Source organism: Equus przewalskii, chromosome 3 (genome assembly GCF_037783145.1).
Source record: "Equus przewalskii isolate Varuska chromosome 3, EquPr2, whole genome shotgun sequence".
Classification (NCBI taxonomy): Eukaryota; Metazoa; Chordata; class Mammalia; order Perissodactyla; family Equidae; genus Equus; species Equus przewalskii.
The window spans coordinates 97,160,132-97,185,038 of NC_091833.1; positions in this window are offsets into that span (position 1 = coordinate 97,160,132).

Consider the following 24,907-nt stretch of genomic DNA (forward strand, 5'->3'; position numbering starts at 1 on the left):
GAACTATGCAAAATTCACTCCTCTGTAGAATGAAACTTCAGTGATTTGAAATCACTTAATATGTTTCTAAGCTAAAGTCCCTTAAATTCCTTCACTGCATCCCATTATAAACCATTATATCTAAGGTCCTTTCCTTGCTGGTTAACCTGTTAGAGGTTCTTAAGTTTGGCAAAGTCCTCCATAATATAGGGTGCTCTTTGCCAAGAGTACTCAGAATATAGTGAGACTGTTATTTTAATATATCAAGAAAATATATCTTAATAATGTAGTGTAAGGTTGCAATACTTTATAATTGTATTCATACAATCTTGAATTATATAAACATTCATTCAAAATCACCATGTAGCTTTTTTTTTTTTTTTTTGGTGAGGAAGATTGGCCCTGAGCTAACAGCTGTTGCCAATCTTCCTCTTTTTGCTTGAGGAAGATGGTCCCTGAGCTAATATCTGTGCTAATCTTCCCCTATTTTGTGTGTGGGATGCTACCACAGCATGGCTTGATGAGAAGTATGTAGGTCTACACTCAGGATCCGAACCCGTGAACCCTTGGCAGCTGAAGTGGAGTGCTTGATCTTAACCACTATGCCACCATGGTGGCCCCACCATGTAGCTTTTATAACCCCACAAGAAAAGCCATCAAGTAACCTCTTTGCCCTAAGAACTGAAAATATTAATGTAGTAATTGAAAAGATAAAACGTGTAATTATTGTTGATAAATATAATTTTTTATGTTCACTTATTGCTCTCTCTCCATTGATGTCTGGGTAGCAATTTTTTAAACTGTACATTTAAAGAGGGAAACACCACCAAGACATGCAAGCTCATGCTTGTGGCACCTATTTCAGAACTCCAGTTTTAGTACAGGACAACTCTATCCCAACATAAGTGGTCTTCAAATTTTCAATCACAAAAAATCAGGGACTCTTTTCACTTGGGGTTAGTAAAATGACTGAGTCAATACTGTGCAGCTAGCTAGCCAGAAGGCCAACTGAACTATCCATCCAGCCATAGTTTTGGCTATACGTTGACACCTCATGGTGGCAATCATCTGCTCCTTTTTAAGACAATGGATCCTGTGGTGGATATTGACAACTGTGGCAGTGATTCCAGGTATATCCTAATCAACTGAGCTTTTACGGGCCAGATCTGGGGAGAGTAAGCAAGGTGAACAGTGAAGGGTACTTGGATTAATCGTGTACCTCCGTGATTCCTCAACCCTTTCTGAGCCTCAATCACCTCAACCATCTTGCCCCCTAGAACACAAATGCACAGAAGTTTCACCTGTCCCCTTTTGAGACAGGATGCTGGGAAGTAAATAGAGTTTTACATAGACTTGATATTATTTGTAACCTGTTATAGATGAATTTCTCATTGTTGTAAGACACGTTATTTTGGTTTTCTTGTAAGTCCTTAATCTTCTCTTGTTATTGGCTAGAGGGGTACATGATAATTCATTTTGAGTTTTCCCTGTTGTCAGATGTTGCCAACTTTTTTAGACACTTGTTTCTAAATCTAACTACAATCTGAATTACCTATGACCAAGGGAAGGGGGTGGATAGGCAGAATAAGGAATTATTTCAGTATCCCTGTATGAGGTTTTGTTTTATTTTTTAATATTTAGTGCTTCCTTCATGCTTCTCCTCAGCTTGTTCTTTTCTTAGATATATGTTGTTTTTCATCTTTCTTCAGGGACTCTATTTTTCCTAAGGTTTAATCATTTTTATGGCTTTTATTATTGACTAAAAGGCAGAACACATAAACACAATATTTCTTGTACTTAACATTTGACAAAAATGCAGTGTTTGATGATCTACCATAATGCTACGAACTGAAATGTTATTTCTCCAGGAAAACCAATATTTCAATGGTAATATAAGAGATCAGTAAGAATAAGAAACATTAGCTAATGTGCCAGTATTTGTAGTCATAGAATCTCCTGACTGTAGGAAATATTACTGATAGTGGCTAAAATGTATGGGATCTATAAGCCCAATTGTTCTCAATATTTTTTTACTATACTTAATAGTGTTTTTGGCTCATTTGAAAGTCTAAAGTCTCGTGATTCTTAAGGAAGTCTATTTTCTCTGGATAGTTCTGTATGTTAGAGGTTCTTTTTAGTGTGATTTCTTTTTATTTCTTTGCAATTTCCCTTTTTTATTCCTAACATACCCCTTGCTGTCACACAGGGGAAAAAAAATCTAATTCTTCTTTCACACAATTAGATATAATTTCCCCACTGAGTCTTCATATAACCTAACCTAAAAGTTTTCTTTTATTTGTACTTCATTCTTTAATGCAAGATTTGTATTACTATTATATAACAAATAAAAACAACATAGCTTAGGTTTGGGAGGACATAGTCTGGGCCTAATTCTCTGGGAGCTTCACTGCTTACGAGCCAAGTGAATTTGGGCAAATTATTTAACCTTTCTGTCTTAACTTTCTCTCCTGTAAAACAGGAATAATACGATAACTATAAGAATACCCTCCTCACTGGGTTGGCAGGAGGATTAAGTGACTGTACCCATTAACTGCCAAAATATCTTATTTTAAAATGCACATAGTACATTTAAAAAAATTAATTCATGTTGAGTCATAAAGCATATCTCAAACATTGTCAAAAAACTGAAATCATCAGGCTATGATCTCTGACACCAGACGATTTAACCAAAAAACCAACAATAAATATATAATTTGAAAATCCTTTGAAAAATATTCGGAAATTAAGTAATATATTTCTAAATAACCCATGAGTCAAATGGCTTATAATTATATTGGAGGTTTACTCATAATTGAAATTAGTAAGTGTTTTGAGCTGAAAGATAAAAATATATTGTAACTGTGGAAAGGTATTAAGGACATGGACAGATAAGATGTTTGCCTTCTAATACATACATTTAAAGAGAAGAAAGACTGAAAATCAGTTATCTAAGCATCATTGCAAGAAGTTGGCACATTACTAGCAAATTAATTTGAAAGAAAGAGAAGGACAATAATGGTAAGTAGCGTAAACTAATAAACAGAGAAAATGGAACCCGCAAACCAAGGTTTGATTGCTTGAGAAGATTAGTAAAATAATCTCTGTCAAAACTGAGAATTGAGGCTGCTGTCCAGGCAAAGCTAGTTATAATGATTGAGTATGGGATGTAAACTGAGTAAGTAAAGCAAAGTAAGTAATGTAAACTGAGAGGGGCAAAGGACATATTTTTCCCAGACCCACCCTCTTCTCTTGTAAGTCACTCCAATATAATCTGCTGTATATCCTACTCCAAACCAAAGAGCTAGGAGGATGGTGTCTACTCTTTCTTACTCCCATTGATAATTCCAAATAATTATTTAGTAGCAATTATTGGTATCTTCTAAAATTTGAAGTTCTTTCTCTTGCTCTTCAATTACTTCAGCAATGGTTGACAATATTTTTACTAGCTCTGACGTTAAGCACTTGAATAAACATGTTGGCGTTTCTTATAAAGTCGTGCTGGACTCACAATTCTTTTTTCCCTCCTTTTATCCCTCCTTCCCTGCCTCTCCTCTTCCTTCTTCAGTTCCTTCCTTCCTTTCTCTCCCTCTTTCCTTCCTTATTTCTTCATCATCTTTATTTCCTTCCACAAATATTTACGGAGCACGTAACACTTGACAGGGGTCTTGGGGATTTAAAACCAGAAGGGAGTCCCTGCCCTCAAGAACCTAACAGTCCACTGAGGCCGCTGAGAGTAGAAGCAGTAGGAAGGATGGCGTAAACATTGAGTACTTCTTGCCGCATCATGTCTCTAAATACATCACATTTAATCATCACAACAACCCTGTGAGACCAGCATTAAAATCACTTCCAGTTTACAAATTAAAATAACTAAAGTGAAGGAAGATACAGACCTTACCTATGACTATCATGAAAATGAGTATTGAAATAGGATTAAGCCCAGACAATCGTAGATGTTGCAATACCACGAACACCTCCAAATTTTCACAAGTGAATTCAGATTGATGGGTAATCAGTAGAGTAAGGCAGGATCTTTCCATTTCTACACTGAATTTGCTCCCATTTCTATCATGGCTCTCCTGTACTCCACAGCGTAGGGACACCTGACAACATATCATCAAAAAAGTACCACCACCAGAATTGCAAGTTTTGAAAGCGTGCTGGTATATCACGTACAGTCGGCCAAGGTTTAAGTCACAGTTTTGCCACTCACTAGTTCTGAAGATTTATCATTTCTCCTTTCTTTTTGGACCTCAGTTTTCTCATTGTAAGAAAGAAAACATTTTTCTAGTGAACTGAATTGATTTTTTCACTATCTTTTCATCTTTGAAATTCTTTAATATGCAAATGTAAAATATTTATGAAAACTTGAACCAATATGCTATAACTTTATGAATACATATTGTATAATGTTTTACTATTTAGTTTATCTCTTCCTCTGGCATATGAAGATCAAAATGTGGTGGGAAAAGTTGCAGAAATTAAATATAAGAAGCAAACAGCACAATTAACAGGGTGTCTAAAGTGACGTTGAAGTAAGTAATAACTACAGAAACCCAAGAAAAAAGTATATGACAAGCCTACAGCACTGATTTTGGAATAGCTTTGGAAATATAAAACCAAGAAATAGAACCTGGATAACAGTATACTTGGTGGTTTCAAATATATTGGCAGACTATATTTAAAGGTTTTTGGTTCATGTCTGTGTCAGTTAACTTGTGTGTGTGTGTTGTGTGTGTTTAACAAAGTAAACCAAACCCAAACCAAATGGGTTAAAACTACAAACACTTATGTAACTTATCATTCTATGGATTGATAATTTGGGCTGGGCGTAGCTGGAATGTTCTGCTGTTCTGAGTCAGGCTCAGGTGATTGCAGGTGCACTCACTCAGGCATCAGTTTAGTATATAGCCAGTTTGGCTGGGGGATGGCTCATTTATGTTCAACATATGCCCCGTCCTTTACTGGGCTCTGTTGGACTTATTTACATGCCATCAGTGGCATGGGTTAAGGAGTCCAGCTCCTGGCCACAAATATATGTATGATTTTTCAGGCCCGACCATGGGCAATTACACAGGTTTTCCTGACAGGCTTCAGGGGAGAGCATTCCTGCCCACACCAGCCTTGGCGCGCAGCCAGGGCACTGCAGACTCCGAAGGGAGCTGCACTCAAGGACGCAGGCCCCACCATGCTCTATGAGTCTCTGCATTTCTATCCCAAGTACCTCCAGTCCAACACCTCTATATCCCAGTCTGTCGGCAGAGGTCTCTACTGAGACCTCTTCATAGGGAGGGGTCAGAAAAAGGTCACTCTGAAGACACTTTTTTCTACTTTGATTCTGTATTCAGCACTTTTCTAATCCTCTCTTTCCCCTCTTTCCCCTTCCCCCAACCCCCAGGTTCCTAAAACTGCAGGAACCATTTGTTTGGGGCTCCAGCAGTGAGATGATCCCTAACATCTGTGTTGATCCACCCGATCCTTCACTAGCACACCTTTCCTTCAGGGAAACAGGAAGAGTCCAGGCTTTCTCGGATTTAGCCTACGCCTTATATTATTGCAGGAAGTGATTGCAGGCTTGGCTCTCACTGTTATCTGGGCTTCTTGTCTTGTTTGGCGAGTCCCACACCTGGCAACGCAGCTCAGTTCTCTCCAGCTCAGCTGAGCTCTAGACAGGGATTCCAAGAGCAAGAATGGAAACACAGAAAGCCTATTTAGGAACTCACGTGATGCTGCCTTTGCCATCTGGGCAAGTTACAAGGCCTTCCTAAATTTAAGGGGGGAAGAAAGAGATTTCCCTTAGTGGAGGAGCTGCAATAAAGTGTGGACATTTTTACACATTCTACAATGTCACGCTGGGAATTGTCATTTTATGGCACAGTTCAGGGCTCTGTCGTCTGCCCTACCCTCTTCAGAATTTCTTGCTGGTCAGTTGTGCCATGCTTGAAGTATTATTCACCTGGTAAAGTATATCAGGAACCGAAGATGTGACCGCAGTGTAGAATTAAAATACTGGGGCCAGAAGAGTAAAGTCAGAGAATCTCCACACCGTAAGGGGACGTAAGTGACGGCTCAAATTAATGGCCGAAGAACTGGGAGTGTTTAGGTCAACAGGAAAATCTTAGCTTCAAGACGGTAGTTACAGAAGAGGGAATAACTTTAATTTATATTATTCCAAAAGGAAGAATTATAACAAAGACTGGAAGCTAAGGAATCAAGATTTAAATACATCATATGAAAGACATTGTAACAATTACAATCTTCTGAAAATAGAATAGACACACTTGTAAAATTTGAAGGAGCTGTAAGATTAAAGCATTGGAGGTGTTAATAAGAGAAAATTTTTTAAGATCTTTCATAATCACAAAATTCTTTGGTTTTATGTTCTGTTCCTTCATTTTTATATCTACTTTTTTTACCCAATCAAAACTTTAACTAAAACATATATTTTCTTTTTCCTTGTGTCTGGTCCAAGTAAGTGAATTGTTGTTTTTAATAACTAAAAATAAAAAACTAAACCATATGTTTCACATATATCTTAATGATTTAATTTGGTGTATACAGTATGAGACATTGGAAAGAACTGGAACATGGAATACTCATCCTCATAATGTTCTGTCTGTATTCCACTTTAAAAAGCTTATGATTTTGCTGTTCATATAAAGCAATACTTTTACCAAGGTGGACTTATTGACTTTACCACTTGATTTCAGGATAAGGTGTAGTATTTTGGTGCAGTTTTAAAAATATTTTCAATTTTCCAGGAGCATATATTTACTAAATAAAAGTTGGCATTAACTCAAAGCAAATTAAATTTTTGGCTTTTGGCACTTATGATGTATAAAAGTGAGCCCACTATAATTTAGTTTCTTCATTAATAAAGTCAGGATAATTGCAATACTATTTTAAGATTTTTGAGTTTTAAATTTGATAAAGCATGCAAGCAACAGCACTTTTCTTGGTGCCTCACAAAAAATAAGTACTCAATACATGCTACTTACTTATCACTATTGTCATTATAATCATCGTCATTGCTTTAGTTAGATGATTATCTAATACAATAATGCAAAGGACTGACTTTGGAATCCACCACTCTGTGTTCAAGGCCTAGTTCAGTCACTAAATAGCTAGTGACTATAGATAATCTAATTAAGTCATCAGTATCTCAGTTTTCTCATCTGTAACATGGGAATTATGATATTACCAAACTATTATAGCTGTTTGAGTATTAAATTAAGGTGATAGATGCAAAATGCTTAAACAATGCCAGAAACATAGCAAAGATTCCAAAAACATAAGCTACTATCATTAGATGTATAATAGAATTTGGTTTTTATAACCATTCTATCAGAGAAGATGAATTCTTGAAGCAGCTATAATAGACTGCATTCATCAATTTTTGGTCACTTTTTTATAAGAAGGCACCTGAATATTCCTATAATTTATAGATTTATTTGCTGATTTACACATTATGTACAAAAGAATACAACATATGGGTTACTTGCAAATAAATGAATCAAAAATTGCAATAACACTTATGATGTACTTTTGTTGACTAGAACTTTTTAATCAGTAATTTTTCTGTTAAATATTAGATTACTTGAGCTTCATTCATTTATTCAATACTTTTTTTTGTCAAAAATGTGTGTAAGACACTGACTCTGTGGCAGGAACTCTAATTTCTCCATCTATTTTCTCATTGAGCTTACATTCTAGTGAAGCTGTCAAACATGAAAACCATTTAAAAATATATATTTTGGTGTTTAGGCCTAATTTTCATAAGGATTTTGATTGAGCAAGTAAAGAAAATCCAGGGATCTAATTTAGACTCAAACTAAAAAAGACATCTAGAATATCTTTAGACTTTCTCATCCTGATTTTCCACTTGAGTCAATCACTTATGAAGCTGTCCTACAAGACAGCTTCCAACTCTGTCTTCACAACATTCACCTATTATTGAATAACCTTCTCTGCTCTTCAGAAAAGAACCTTATTGGAGTTGTTTATATGTCTTTCTCTCTCTAGATAATATTTTCAGTGGGGGCACTGGCCCATGGAATTAGTTTTACAGAATTATCAATCGTGATATGGACTTCAATGGCTTCACTAAATAGAATTATAGAGATACTATGATTCATCCATGACTTAGGGCCTAAAATACAATGGCAATTTCTCCTATGGAAAGAGTAAGTAACCTCTATGTGAAAAATAAAACTTGCATTGTGTTCACAAAATGAAGTCACATTCTCTGCTGCCAAAAAGTGTCATTGGTTATTCAGTGAGCCAAGTGGCTCACAATTTGCATGTAATCTGATCACATGAAATATACTCTTCACTTCTTTTCGTAAACAAATTGTGTTGCTGTGTTGGAGTGTTTAATTTCCCTAGTTCAAAGAACAGACATTTGATAAGGAGAGTGTGTCCAATGATCTTTGAAGAGCCAGTATATGTTTTTCAACTGCTTTTAGAATAGAAAAAAAGAAAAGGAAAAGAAAGAAAATACTCCCTTAGGTAACAAATTGTTTTTTTCAAATCCCAGTGTGGAAATAGCTTGACCCACATTATTAAAAGGATTTATTGATTTTTCTGAGAGAAGTAACCTGAATAAAAATTTCATTCACAACATTTTAAAGCATAGGAGTTTATTTCACTTGTATCATGATGGCTACAAGAGTTTTAAAGACTTTTCCCAAAGGCAGTGACATAAAACTTGAAATCAAAACAACCATCTTGAGATTTTCTAAACATTTATACTCTACTATGTCTCTTTCTTTTGACTTCATTTTTTAACCATCTTAAGAATGATTTGAAGATAATCTTATATTAACAACACTAATAATAAAATAAAATAAGATAAAAATACCCTCTGCTCTTTTCACCAAGTAGGGTGTATCTAGTTCTCTGGTTGTGTCCGTTTTGATATTCCTAATGGTATTTTTTTCTTTTTTTGTTCCAGAATACACAGCAAAAACTTACAGGTCATGTCAACAGTTTATCACTTGTCATCTACTTAATGATTAGAGTGCTTGAGTCAGAAAAGAAATGAAATAACTTTTTAAATTAATAAGCTGCACTAAGGAATTACACATTTCACTCAACACATATAAACTGGATGTAATTACTTTATCACTAAGAGGACAAAATATCCGCCGTATTAAGTGCTCTGAAAGGAAGAATTGAATGACTCCTAAATCTGTAAATGTTTCTATTTCTTTTCCTTTAGAATTTATTTATTTATTTTTTTTACTCAATGCTAATCTTAGTATCTTCAAAATGGAATGATCATAAAACAAACCCGTGTAATCTTTGTCTGGTTCTTGAATCTTCTCTGCAGTATTTCTCCCAACTGACTGATGAACTACTTCTCAAATGCAGTGATTTTTTTACTTACATGAATTAAAATGCACTTTATAGAGTCAAAATCTGAGTCTCTATAATTTGGTTCTGTAGCCAAGTTCATTTCCTCATGTTCTGATTTCTTTATTTCTTCAAAATATACTCATTGATTATTAAGACCTGAGATCATATTGTTGAGCAAGATAGACTAGATTCCTGTTCACCTGACAATTTAAGTCTAGTGAGAAAATATTAATCAAATAATTCATAAAAGAATGAGAAACTACAACTGTGCTAAATTCCATGAAGAAATGGTTTAGGTGCTAGAAGCTTTAGGAGTTGAAGAGAAGTTAATAGAGTGAATGGAAAAAAAAGGAGAAGTCGGTGCCAAGAAATAGCATTTCTGAAGTTCCTTTTGGGATAAGAAACAGCAGTGCATAGATTTTAAAGATGTTTATAAGATAAAAATATGCATATGGAGGGCTCATGAGGAAGAGTCAAAGGCACCTTCAAGTTTCTGTCTGATGAAGAAGAATGGAGGGTGGTGGTAGCATACAATAAATAGAATAAATACAAAAATCTCTAAAGAAAAACAATAAACATAAAATCAGAAATCAATGACATATGAAATCTAAAAAACACAGAAAGGATTAACCAAGGCAAAAGTTGACTTTTTGGTAAGACAAAAACAATGGACAAACCTCTGAAAACACCAACCAAGAAAAAGAGAAAAACATTCACAAGTCAGTAGCATTATAAATAAAAAGGAAATCATAACTACAGTTTAGCAGGTGTTATCAGGATAATAAAAGAATACTATCAAAAACTTATGGCAACAAATTTTATTGAATAAAAATAATTATAAGAAAATCTAACTTGTTAACATCTAATCCGACTCAAGATGAAACGGGAGGCCTGAATAATATTGGCAGACTCATTAAATATATAGAGGTCATATTTTAACATCTTTCTACAAAGAAAATAACAAGTCCAGGTTTTAAAGGATATTTCTACCAAAATTTCAGGTTAAATATCAATTTGATCCTTTTCAGAAAAAGAGTGAATGCTCTGTATCTCATTCTATGGGGCTAATATAACCTCGATTCCCCATGGTAGACAAAGGGAGTGTGAGAAATGATAATTACAGGCTTACTTGATCCATGAATATAGATGCATGCATCCTAAGTAAATTCAGTAAAATTTCCAGCAACGCAAGTTAGAAACTAAGACAACTGGTGAGTTAATGCCATCTATAATCAGCTCCCTTTCTTTGTGAATAAAAGGTTAATATTGTATTTTAGCAAAGATGAGTAGGAAAATGCAGAGAGGGGAATGGTCCACTGGAGAAATGGCATAAAATTATATTTTGAGGATTTGGGTGTAGAGATTAAGTCCTTCAGTTTTTAGTGTTTTCCCAGCTCAATAATTCTTGATTGGGCCAATCGTATTGGCTTTAATGAACCACAGTATTTCTGAAAACTTTGATATTGTCCTAGAAGTTCAGGAGTTTGACATTTTTAAATAACAGAAATTATACACGCACACACAGACATTTAAGCCTGAGTATAAAACAACTATCATGTAGTACCAGTGGATTTCATCCTGTGCTGAAATAATGCAGGAAAAATCTTCTGTGACTCTGCCAGATATGCTTGTGTCATTTTCTTGATCTTATTATATTAGCAAGTTGAATTTTGCAATGTATTTTAAAAATTCCAACACCATACTGGGATTCTTTTAGATGTGCAAGGATGTTTCAATTTATGTTTATATTTTTAAATGTCACTAACTCCATTAAGAGATTAAAGGAGAAAAACATGATCATCTCAATAGATACAGAAAAAAGTTTTTATAAAATGAATGTGTGTATACTTAAGAAAAACAAATGAAACAAACAAACAGAAACTATTAGTAACCTAGGAACTCCGGAGTGTAAGTTTCATGAGGACAGGGAGTTTGGCCTATTCTGTTTATTGAAATAGCTCAAGCACCTAGAAGAGTTCTTTGCACATATAAGACAATCAAATTAGCCTTTTATTGAATGAATAAAAGAAAACTTTTTAATTTGATGTACAATACCTATATAACTTAAAATGTTAATAACCAGCAACTTAAATGGGTAAATGTAAGAAGGATTTCCTTTAAAATGGAGGATAATACTCTCTATCTTCTCTTCTATTTGATTTTTCAATGGAGGCTTTACACAGTCCTATAAGAAACATAATTAAATAAATATATAAGAAATGGAAGAAGAAAATAAAACTGTCATTATTTGTCATTAATGATTTTCTATGTGGAAACACAAACAGATATGTAGGTAATTTATTATAAATAATTGAGAGTATTAGAAGGCTCACTGGATATGATTTAAAAAGCCAATTTTATTTCTTAACTTCAGCAACAAATATTTGAACAATAGATTGTATGATACAATTTACAATAGCATAAAACTAAATTTTATTTGGGAATGAATTTGTCAAATTATGTGCAAGAAGTTTTTACAATGAATAATGAAACTGTAATAAAGGGCAATAGAGAAAACCCAAGAAAATGGAAAGATATCCAATGTTCAGAAAGCTTAATATTATATAACATCATTGTCCCCAGGTGATCACAGAACATCATGAATGATCAGTAAAACTTCTCCAATAAATACCCCAACAGGGATTTTCGTGGAATTTAACAAAGTGCTACACATTTTATAAGAAAAAGTATAGAACTATGATAGCTTGGAAAAAGAACAAGAAAAGAAGAGTTGCACTATCAAGTTATCAATTTGCCTGTTAAATTTAGAGTAAGTGGCATAGTGTGGTATTGATATAAGGGTAGAAAAACTGATGAAGGGAAAAGAAAAAAGAACCCAGAAATAGACCTACACACATATAGAAACCTGATAGATGACAGGTGGTGCAGCATATCTTTAGCAAAAGTACAACTACTCACTGAAGAGAGTTTCAAACAACAGTTGTTCAGAGGGGGAAAATGGAATTGGAAGCCTGCTACACATAATAAATAATTTTTTTTTAGAGGAAGATTAGCCATAAGCTAACATCTGCCGCCAATCCTCCTCTTTTTGCTGAGGAAGACTGGCCCTGAGCTAACATCTGTGCCCATCTTTCTCTACTTTATATGTGGGACGCCTACCACAGCATAGCTTGACAAGTGGTGCCATGTCCACACCCAGGATCCGAACTGGTGAACCCCAGGCAGCCAAAGCAGAATGTGTGAACTTAACCACTGTGCCACCAGGTCAGCTCCATAAATAAAATTTTTGTATGTTGTTGAATAGTTTCTGGGTTCCCTATTATGCTCCATTGGTCAGTTTGTCTATATTTTTGCTGATCTTACAGTCTTGTTTGGGATATTTTTGTTTTGATATCATGTCTTATCCTTTATTCAAATTGCTTGGCTTCCTTTCATCACTTTTTTAGTCAAATAAATCACTCTGCAAGAGTGAAAAAACATAACTTTCAAGATAGCATGTTCCGTTAGAGTAGCATTAAATTGTTGTTTGAATTCTTGAGCATCATGCAATAAATACCGTAATGGAAGATTAATAAGCTAGGGTTTAAGAATTCAGGGTATCATAAATGGGAGTCCATGAACTCTGTGAAATTGGGTGAAAATTCTGTTTTAGATGACTATTTATGCTTCTTTCAGGAAGATACAATGTGTTTTTAGGGTATATTTGCTCTGTTTACTTGGAAGTTATTTTGTACATTCTGCATTAGAATATTTTAAGGCAGAATCTCTCTTCTTGAATCTTTCAACTGCTGCTGCATTTCTCTTTTAATGAAAACTTAACATTGCCATTTACCCTCATGTAAAATAGCTTCTCAGAAGACTTATTGACCCTCTTTTCAATGATAAACAAATACTATGGTGGCCTCAATTTCTTTGTTTTTAAAATGAGAGGGTGAGCGAATCTTTTCTAGGTTTGTTTTCAGCTCTGACATTTGGCTTCTTTGCTGTATATTCAGTCTTTATTCCTCATGAGATTATTTGCATCTGCCTTAATAAGTGATTCATGTTAAAATAAGTCATATCTATCATTAAAAGAAGGTGAAATGCATATTTCAGAGGCTCTTCTTTTGCCTAATGATTTTTAAGAGGAAATAAGACCAATAGAGTTGATAATAAATATTCTTCTGTGATGACTTTATTGCAATTTATAAAGCTAGAGCTCCCACACCACGTTTCAAACAGAAAAATTTCAACATAATTATCATAAAAATAGCTATTTTTTGTGGCAGTCTCGTGGATGCATGGGATTTTATAAAGTTTCATAGGCCCTTCAAATTCTACAGAATGAGAGTAAATACTTGATTCAAAGAAGCTTACATTTATTAATAAAAGTTTGTGAACTCTGAAAATTGTAGAAGATAGTGGTTCCCAGACATTAAGATCACTTCACAGACCAAAATTTAATTAACTTCTTCTGAGATCAATGTGCTTCTCCACAGTTAATCCATTTCCATAATGTGCAGAGGAGTTAAGTAGAAGCTTTTTATCTTTGCTACTTATTAAAAAATAAACAAGGATAAACTTTTGAGTACTGTTTCCATAAAATATTAGAAGTTTGTGTCCAGATTGCTTTAGATGGATGTCAGCTTCAGAGTCCATGGAATAGTCTGAGAGTTGGCAAGTAATTTCAAATGCTGTGACATTCCCATTATATTTGAGAATGAAATAGCATGATCAACTGGCAGCTCTGAAGACAATAATCTCTATAAAGACCAATTAGCGAGCTACTTGCCAAATCATACATCTTGATGAAGAAGGGAAGCATTGATGATATTTTGCAGATATCCTATCTCAAAAGAGGCCCCACTTTGTGCTATCTTTTTGCATGGTGTGTTAACACAAAGTAATTTTGTAGATGGGAAAACGTTCGAACTCTATCCAAAAGGTTGTAAAGTACCAGATGCTTAGGCAAATTTGGACATTTACAATATGGATTGCTTTACCAATGTGGGAGGATGACCATTCTTCCCTTTGGAACTGTGTAATATTACATAAGCTATTATACCTCATATTTTAAATTTATACTTAGCGAAATACACTTTAATTTTCTTCTAGGTTTTGAAGATGCACAGATATGAAAAAAGAATCTAAATCTCCAGGCTCTAGTGCAACTTTTACTTGAATTAAAGACAACCAGGGCCAGTCTTTACAGAAGTGAGATGTGGAAAATTCTATCTGTAAAGTAAAGGGAAGTTTATCATTGACTCTCTCATAAACTCGTAAATTAAGAGCCTACTTAGACAGAAATTATCTCAGAAACAGTCATTCAGCTTCTTTATTTTAAAGATGAAGAAAGTGTAAACTCATGGAATTGCATCCTTCTTCTCTGTATCATTCTTTGCCCTATAGAAGATTACCTGCAAGGTATGGCTGATGGAGACTGCCAAGACCACACATTCTGCTTCATTCCTTCACACATTCATCAAAATTTAACCCTCTGTAGGTAATTATCTCAAGTCTCTGCTCTCAGGAAACAACTAATAAACAATCTCATGAATTAAGCCTCTGGTTGGAGTTAGGCCCTGAATCTGTTATAGTTTTACCTGTATTTCTTATCACAGAGACACTATTTAGAATGTGTTTCTAGCATCCTGGCACACGAAGATTCAAGCAGAAATTCAGAGTCAAAACACATAAACATACGCATTTTCACAATTAAGAATTAGATGACTGAGAATTAGAAAGCAGAATGATGAACAGACAGCAAGCTTCATAGCAAGTGAATCAAGAAGAAACCTGAAATTTTACATTAAAAGAGGGTTGGAATTTAGCAGTAATGTTAGGTTATCAGAAAAATTTTAAAAAGTGGAGAAGATATAGTTTGGATAAGTCCTGCTTAACATTTGTCTCATCAGCCATGGACAGTTTACCATGGACCTACTAGAAATAGGTAAATATGTGGGTACCACTTGAAGAAAAAATATTAGTACTATGTGGGAATTAATGGCTAATGCTTGGTAATTCATAGGCCATGGAACAATGAAGATGGTAGATTCAAAGTTTGGAAGTGTTCATAGGTTAGGCTTTCAAAATATTTTTTTTATTTAACATAAAATAAGGCCAGTCCACTGTGATTTTTTTTCTCTCCTTTTAATCTTTCAGTTTTTTCATTAGTCATCAGCATTTTGTGTTATTGCCGAGGATTAAACTCATTGCTAGGCACTGGTCACACTTAAAGAACTTTCTGTATGACTCTATGTAAAGAAAAGGTCAAAAGGAAGCTGTTGGTTGACACGTTGTTGCCGAGGAAGAAATACAATACGACTTCATTTAGACATTGGAACATTATGGGACACATCACGAATGGAGTAAAATTACAGCGTTCTGCACTTAAGTTATTGAAAGTCTTATCTACTTTACTGGAAATTTTTACCAGGCTCACTTTCTGTCAGAGTTAATTTTATCTGCCAAGAAAAATTAGTAACCTTCTAAAAGAATGATAATATTTTAAAAATGTTTACAGTGCTCAGTCTAACTTCCAATGAGTATTTTGCTGGATAAAAATGGAGGCTGAAACTTAAGAAATATTTGTTGAATTAATAATGGAGGTTCTATCTTTGATTTTATAATGCTATATCTTAGATATTTTGCTCCTTCTCTGTTTACTTCCTAACTGACATGACCACAATCATAAATGTGACAAAATACCACGCTCTGGAAAGGATTCATATCAAAACTCTTAACGTCTCCATAAATTCCATAATTAAAAGAAATCTATCTTTGAAAGAAGAGCCATATTAGAATTCATAAATAATAGGTTTCAGAAAAAATTAAAACAAAATAAATGTTAGTTTGGTGATATAAAAATAATAAAAATGAAAATTAACAAGAAGAAAACATAGGTAGATAAATAATCTCATGATATGGAAATAATTATTAATCATAGAAAGGTTAAACAAGAAAAAGAAAAAAATGGGAAAATTTGAGTACATGTACATTACAAATTATGTATATGTTGAAAGTATAATAATATTAACAGTAAAATGTCAAATTGGAAAACAACTCACTGTAATGTCACTCAGAAAATTAAATTCTTAAAATCAACAAGAAAAATAGGCAATGAGGAAAATATCACTTGGTGAAATTTCACCCATACAAACAATCTCAAAAACTACAAATGGTTAATGAACACATTAAAATACCCAATATAACTTATATTTAAAGAAATGCAAATGGGAAGTCTAATATGCTGCTTGTGGGAATACAAATGTATGGAAGGTTTCTGGAGGGCAACTTAGCAACATTTATCCATATCATTAAAATATCCATACTCTTTGGGCCAATTATTCCATTTTGGGTATATATCCTAAAGAAATAATCAGAGAGGCACACAGTGAATTATACATAAGACTGTTTATTGCAGCATTATTGATGGTAGCAAAACACTGGGACCAGGCACAATCTCCAGTATTAGAGGAATCATTGAGTAAATTACCACAAAATAAGAGAACCTGATAATACAGTGCAATATTATGCATTCTTCACAAATGTTATAAAATTCAGAAAAATGAAAATACATTATAGAAACTCTCAAATACATATCCTAATTTTCTTTAATTATGTATCTATACACAGAGACACATTTGTGCACATGTCCCTAGAAGGAAATACGCTAAAATTTAATATTTTACAGTAGCATGTGCTGTGATTATGAGTAATACCTGGCTTTTTCTTTGCCCATTTCTGCATTTTGAAAAGATTGTACAATAAACATATTAATTCTATTAGAAAAAACCATACACATTAAAGAAGTGTCTATATTTTTTCACTTTCTGAATATGTTAAACAAAAAGAATTGTTATCCTGAGACAGATGAAATATGAATATTATACTAGTATAGTATAAAGTGGAATGAACTATTTTTTATTGTTATTGTGTTGAAGGAAGTACAAATCACAAACTGATTACTCATTTATGGTTAATTACATGAAGTAATGTGCATGAAGCAAATTTTTAGAAATCTGGATGAAATTATCGATTACAATGCGGTAAGATCAGTTAACTTACAATTATGAAATTCGTCTAATCACGTAACATTAAGATGGTCGTGGTTTTAATAGTATACCTAAAATGATATTTATATTCTATATTGTTATATATTTAAAAAATAGGACTGTCCAAGTGTCCACAAAACACTTTCAGTATTTATTAAATATATATTAATATTAATATAGTAAAAAATTTAAGCGGCTGGCCTGGTGGCGTAGTGGTTAAGTTTGCAGACTGTGCTTTGGCAGGCGGGGTTCACAGGTTCACATCCTGGGCGCAGGCCTCTGTACCGCTCATCAAGCCTTGCTGTGGTGGCTCCCATATACAGAATGGAGGAAGATTAGCACGGATGTTAGCTCAGGGACCATGTTCTTCGCACACACTCATGAAAAATTTAAAAATGATGCATTTAAGTTTGAATTCTCTGATAGCGAGGCACTAAAACTATCTATTATTTTTAAATGCAATTAAAACTCGTCACTTGAGAATTTAAAATGTTTCAAAATAATTATTGTTACAAAAATAAAATCCAGTAGGTTTTAGTAAAATAATTAAAATAAATACAAGATTTAAAAGTTCAATATGACAAAGAGAACAATCTTACTCATATCAGTGTCACTCAGCAAGTGGCACATCACTGCAAAAAAATTTATTGATCAATTAATTGTATTTTTTAAAAATTTGAATATGAATGTTTTATTCAGAGTGAGGCATTTCAACATATATATATATGCAATATTCAATATATGCTAGATTCTGTTCTAGGCAATGAAAAGACTAAAATACAATAAAGGAAGAGATAGAGACTTGAAAGATGTAAGGACATCTGAGACCAGACTATTCGGCAGAGACAATAGCAAGTCCAAAGTCTCTAAGCTGGGAATAGATTGATGTGTTTTAAGAAGAGAAATAGACATATGTGGGTAAAGCCACGTGAGCAAGGGAAGCAATGGAAAGATATATGTTCAGAAAACTAGCAGTAGCCAGATAATTTAGGATTTTATAGCTAGTTAGGGACTTTGGGTTTTCTCTGAGTAACATAGAAAGTCATGGAAGTTGTTTAGGTGTTAGAGATGATAATTAAATTTCAGAAGGATAATTCTGTTGAGTGGATTATAAACTACATAATGATAACTCATGTTTAGGCTATTATAATTTAGGTAAAATATGATGTTGCTTGAACTAAGGTGATAGTAGTAGAAGACCTGACAATGGTCAGAGTGGTTCTATTTCAAAAGCAAACTCAATTGGTTTAATTGGCAGCTTCAAAGTAGAGTGTATAAAAAAGAAATGATAAAGTATACCTAGAGTTATATGGAGTCACTATATATTAAAATAGGAAAGACTGTGGGTGAAATACATTCAACATGGCACAAATGCTGTGTTATCCTTCCTCTCGAGAGGTGGATTGTGTCTCTTTCTCTTGAATTTGGGCAAGTGTTTGTTGCTTGATTGATTATTAAAGTATGATGGAGTGATGTCTGGGAACTTCAAGGCTAGGTAATAAGAAGTCTTACAGCTTCCACCTGAGCCTCCTGGGACATTTATTCCGGGAGTTGCCAGTCATCACGTAGGAAGTCCTACTACACGGAGACCTCTTTAATGTGAGGAAGCCACATAGAGACGACACTTGGAAAGAGAGAAGCCCAAGAACCCACAGATGTTCCAACTAGTCCAACTCAGGTGCCAGACATATGAATGAAGAAGCCTTCAAAGGTCTCCTCCCCAGACACCGTCTGCCTCAACCACATAAGAGTTTCTGAGTGAAAACACCCAGCTGAGCTTAGTCAATTCAAAAAGCCATGGAATAACAGTAATAATAATTAATAATAATAATAAAGTGTTACATTAAACCTTTAAGTGTTGGCATGGTTTGTTACAGAGCAATAGAGAACCAGAGTAGTGGGACAAACAGGGTTAGAGGGAAATCACAAGTTTTATTTTTCACATGTTAAATGCCAGATGGCCATTGATCATCCAAATGAAAATGTTAAGTAGGCTAAGTAACAACCTCTAGAATTCACAGATATTTAGATTGGATCACCAGTCCATGAGGCATTTCTGTTTAAGACTCTTGGAGCAAATGTCAAAATGTTATTATGATACTGGATCTCCCTCTCTTGTTTCTTATTTAATGTGAGCACTTCTACTTTTTCACCATTAATAATGATGTTTGCTATGGATTTCTGGTAAATAGACTCCATGTATGAAGTTTCTTTCTCTCCTTGTTGGCTGAGGACTTTTCTTTTACATTATAAATGAATGTTGATGTTTACCAATGTTTTTCTGTATCTAGTGATAGGATCACATAGTTTTATTTACGTGCTGAGTTGTCTGTTGTCAACAAAGCATCACCATCATCCCATTCTAAGATCTTTTCTGCTTCACAAAGAAGAAACTAGGAATGATTATTTCTTAAAATCCTCTTCATCTATCTTGTTCTAGGTTAAAAGCTGACAATGAAAGGGCCTCATAGAAGATCTGGAAGGTGTAAGAGGAGAGACCATTATTCCGAGTAGATATTGCAGACAGACACATTCTCATGTGGTACTTCCAGGTAAGATTCTTGAGAATTACTTACTTTGTTAATGCACTTTGAGTTAAATGGAAGAGCTTCCTCACAGTTATCTAGATTTGTCATAGCAGGTCATCAGTAAATTCTTGAAAACCATTTGATCCTGTAGTGTTGGCTGGGACTTTTAGCAGAGTTTTCTCTGAGCTTTACTCCATCACTTCTTCCAATAACTGTGCAATCTTCCAATTTCCAGTGTTAAAACCTTTAACATGTGGCGTGCAGAGAGACATCTGTGTTTTATACTGTTATATTTCTGTATTAATTTTATCTTGACTGATACACTGGTAGAGTTTTATACAGCTAAATAATCATATTTTTTTTGTTGAGAAAGATTAGCCCTAAGCTAACATCTGTTGCCAATCTTCCTCCTTTTGCTTGAGGAAGATTGTCACTGAGCCAACATCTGTGCCAATCTTGCTCTATTTTATGTGGGATGCTGCCACAGCACGGCTTGATGAGTAGTGCTAAGTCCATGCCTGGGATCTGAACTTACAAACCCTGGGCTGCCAAAGTGTAATGTGAAAACTTAACCACTGTGCCACCAGGCCAGCCCCTACTTCTAAACCACCTTTACGTTCCTGAGATAAATTCTACTTTGTCATTATAGTAGACTGTTTGCCAATTATTTCACTGTAATTCTCCATCTTTAAGACACCCAGATTAATTGAACTTCTTGGTCCTCTGATTAGGTGAGGCCATGGAACTCATTCTAGTCAATACATTGTGAGCAGATGGGATGTGTCACTTCTAGGCCCGACATTAAATTGCTGGTTCAAGATCTTAGACTGTTTTTCCCTTCTGCTACCACCATTAGCAATGGTAGTGGCTGGTGTCTCCATCTGAGATGTAGACTAAGGATACATAGCACAGACTCTGGCAGATTCACCATGGATATATCACGTAATCAATAAATAAACATCTGTTGCTTTTTTAGCCGCTATCATTGGTGATATTACTTTAGCATAACCAAGGGCATCCTGATTGGTACAGAAATTGGTGTGAGAATCAGGGTATTATTCTGATGCAAATACTGAAATATTTGGTATTAGTTTAGGGAACAGGGGGAGGACAGGAAGGAAATTGTTATCAGAACCCGGAAGGTTGTTGATGAAAGTTCTATGTTGGTGGAAAATTGATAAAATTGTTACCTTAATGAACTTATATCTTGAGGGAAGAGGTTGCAGCACAGAATGTTGGAAGTATTTGATGTTTACTATAAGCTATGTCCTGCAAATATTATTAGAAACTGAGGTCAGAAAAGAATTAGTTGTTTTGAAGTAAGCAAGAAAAGAAGTATAGTTTATAAATTTAGAGACTTTTTCGATTGGTAAGGCAACTGTTTCTTTACCCCAAACAGGAAAAGATAAAATGAAACAGGTCTAGTTTGTGAATTCTTTTTTAATAATCTACTTCATCCATTCTCTTCTTGCATGTTTTCTGATAGAAATCCAATGTAATTATTATCCTTGTTCTCCTACAGGTTAGATGCCCTAACACTCCACCTTTTTTCATCGTTTTCTCTTTGTCTTTCATTTTCTGCAGTTTGAAAATGATATGCTTAGTTTATTTGATCTTGCTTTTGTTTGGGGGGTATTTATTTCACTTGGCATTCTCTGAGCTTCTTGCATCTGTGGTTTGGGATACGTCATTAGTTTTAGAATATTCTCAGTCATCATTACTTTAAATATTTCTTCTGTTCTGTTCTCACTTTACCTTTTTTTCTGGTATTTAAATGACGTATGCTAAAACTCTTGAAATTGTCCCATAGTTCTTGGATGTCATTCTTTTTCCTTTTTGTCTTTTGGTTTAGAATTTTCTGTAGATGTATCTTCAAGCTCATAATTCTTCTCTCCGCGATGTTGAGTCTAATAATGAGCCTATCAAAGGCAGTTTTCGTTTCTCTTTCATTTTTTGTGTTCTCACATTTCCTTTGGATTCTTTCTCAGAATTCCCATCTTTCTGTTTACATTGCTCATCTGTTTTTGCATGCTTTTATCATTAGATCCCTTAAAATAAAAACCATAATTGTTTTAAATACCTGTCTGATCATTACAACATTTCTGCTATATCTTAAACTGGTTTTGATGATTGCTTTCTCTCTTCAGACATTTTTTCTTGCCTTTTGTCATGCTTATAATTTTGTGTTTATACATTCATGTGTGCATGCGTGTGTGTACATGTGCATAATTTTTCTTTCTCATCCTGAGAGAGAATCTACATCTTGGAAACTATCTAGTTCAACATATCTTTCCATTCCAATTCTCTAGAGATTTCTCAGTGGAGAAATTAAACTTGCAGACATATACATTGCATTAAACATCAAATGCCATGTAATTTCTTATTTCTGTCATCATAGATACCACTGTAGAACCAAGAACATCAGTGGTAATAGACGCCGTATTTTTATAAATTTTAGAGTAGCATTCGTTTTGTACTTATGGTGCTTTAAATATCAGAGGAACTAAGAAATTATCCCGGGAACTAGGAAGTAATAAAATAAGAAAATGCCTCATGTGGAGTGTTTTATTATAATAGGTATTATAATACAGATTAATATGTGTCACATTAAAATTTAAAATTCCAGAAATCAAGTATATCAAGTGGAATATTGTTTTAATAAACTATTGATTAAAAATGTTCTTCAAAATGACACATTTTAAGAGCAGAACTACTTTAGTAAACATAAATTATGCATGTGCACCCTGTGCAGACTATATCTGAGTTTTTAAAAACTACCTAACCCTGAACTTTAATTTGCTTCATTTTACCTTCGTTTTTGTCTCTGGGGTGTTAAAATTGAGTACAGAACCTTTCTTTACCCCTTTCCTCCCACCACTTTTCTACTCTTTGTAAGCAACTCAAACTCCTGTTTACTGTAACCTTTAATAATAGAGTGTGGTAGAGTCACTACAAAACAGAGTCATTGACAGGAATCTTAGGCACCAAAAATGTTTTAGGTAGGGCACTACTGAACCATCATGACTGGATGGCACTTGTTCTATTTTCGACTTTTGTGTGAAATACCTCAAACTTGCTATCAGTATCCTGCCCAGCATTTCAGCCGCTGTGACTAGAACTCTAATGTTTCTAGACTTCTCAAAATATGTTTCCTATGTCACCTGCATCCAGATCACTTGAGATGCTTACGAAAATTCAAATTACAGGGACCCATCCTAGATCTACGAAGTCAAAATCTCTGGTGATTGGATAAAAGAATCTGCTATTTAATAAGCTCTCTAGTTGATTCTTATGCATGCAAAGTTTGAGGAAATACAGTCTGGGAGTACATAGTTATGTTCCTTTTGGCTTCATCTCTTCCTTCCCCTCAACCCTCCCTTTGAATGTATATCCCAGGAAGTGATCTACTTTGTGCACAAGTGCTATTTAATTAGTAAGCAGTTCCTCATTTTGAAGAATCCATATGCCAGTGAATTTGTAAGGAGGTAAGTATGGTGTGGTGTAGGGCAGTGCTTTGTTTTAAAATTTTACTTATTTCAATTAAAAACTTTGAAATGTTTAAATGGAAAATAAAAATATTTAGATTCCAATAATTCAGGAATTTTAAAGTGGGTCTATTAGACAAAAGCTTTTTAAAAGTCCTCTGTGCCAATTTTGCAAAGTTTGGCCCAATAAAGTAATTTGCCCCAGGATGCTCAGTAGGTAAACAGTAGAGTTGGATATCCAACTGTGTGTGGCCTCAAAGCCAGTGCTCATCTTTCTCTACTGTGTTATCATTAGTCTTCCACCTATAATAAAGTACACTTACTGTATTCAATATGGATGGCATAAAAGTAAGCTAAGAAATTCGGCTTCTAGGATTGCAACACACGGAGCTCCCTGGAACCACTCCATAACAAAACAAGCAAAACTGATGAAAATTATTAAAAAAAAAATTTAAGACTCTGAGATTTGTGCTAAGGGCATACAGCAAATGAAGAATAATTTATTCAAGAAAGTCTACTAAAGCAAGGTAAGAACACCATGAGTTTTTGGCAGTTGAGCAATGCCCACTTCTACTTCCCCTGCTCCCAAGTCAACTTGAATTAAGTTCCATTCCTGGAGAGTATGGACAAGGAAACTGGGCTTGTCTTCCTTCAGCTCATAATAAAGGGCTATCTCATCTCACTAGGAGGAGTGAGCCACCAGCATTTCTAATCCCCTCAAACTTTGAAGCTAACAGGTTAACTTCTTCTTGAGTATGGCTAAGAGGTCAGAGCTTCCCTTCCTTCACTCAGCCCTCTCTTCCACTCACTCACACATAGGATGGAAGCCTCTACCCTATTCATGACAGGTGTATAATACTTGGGCCCCAAGAGCCCTCCCCCAGCTCACTCATAGGGCATATATTCCTCACCACGAGAGGTAAGCCAATTAAACCAGGGGCTACTGCCTAGTCTAGTACCTAGAAGAGCGACTTGGAGAGTTTTCCCAAGGGGAGAGGCAGCCCATAATAAAAGAGAGATTGGAATCTCTCCTGGCCAAGGCAAGAGGAGGAAGAGTGATCATTGTAAGATAGACCCAGAGCATTTTCCTTAACAAAAGCCTACTCTACAGAGGAAAACATTTTTGCAAGAGCCTTATTCCAGCAGGAGGAAGAGCTCTTTTCCCATTCCTGCCCTTAGCATCCATTCTGTCTTATCTATGGGAGTGGCCATAATAATAAGGGACATGAACATCAAGGAAATGGATTTAGAGTTGTGGAGTCAGGAATGGCAATAGGCGGCAAGGAGAAAAAAGCTACAGCATTTGCAAAACATTCGTGAAAGTAACAACGCTGAGACACAGGCCCACTAATGTCTAGATTTAATAAAAAAAATTATAGAATGCTCCTGTCTCCCACATCTTACCACTAAATCAACATGGCTCAAGGATGCTAACTGTGGATTTCAGCTGAAAGAGCTGCAAGGAAAGCATCTCCCTAAGAAGTACCTAAGGAAGCACAAAGTCCAAAGGGGAGACAAGGGCAAGGACACTAGAAGAATTTGAAGCCTCTAGTGTCTATACCTA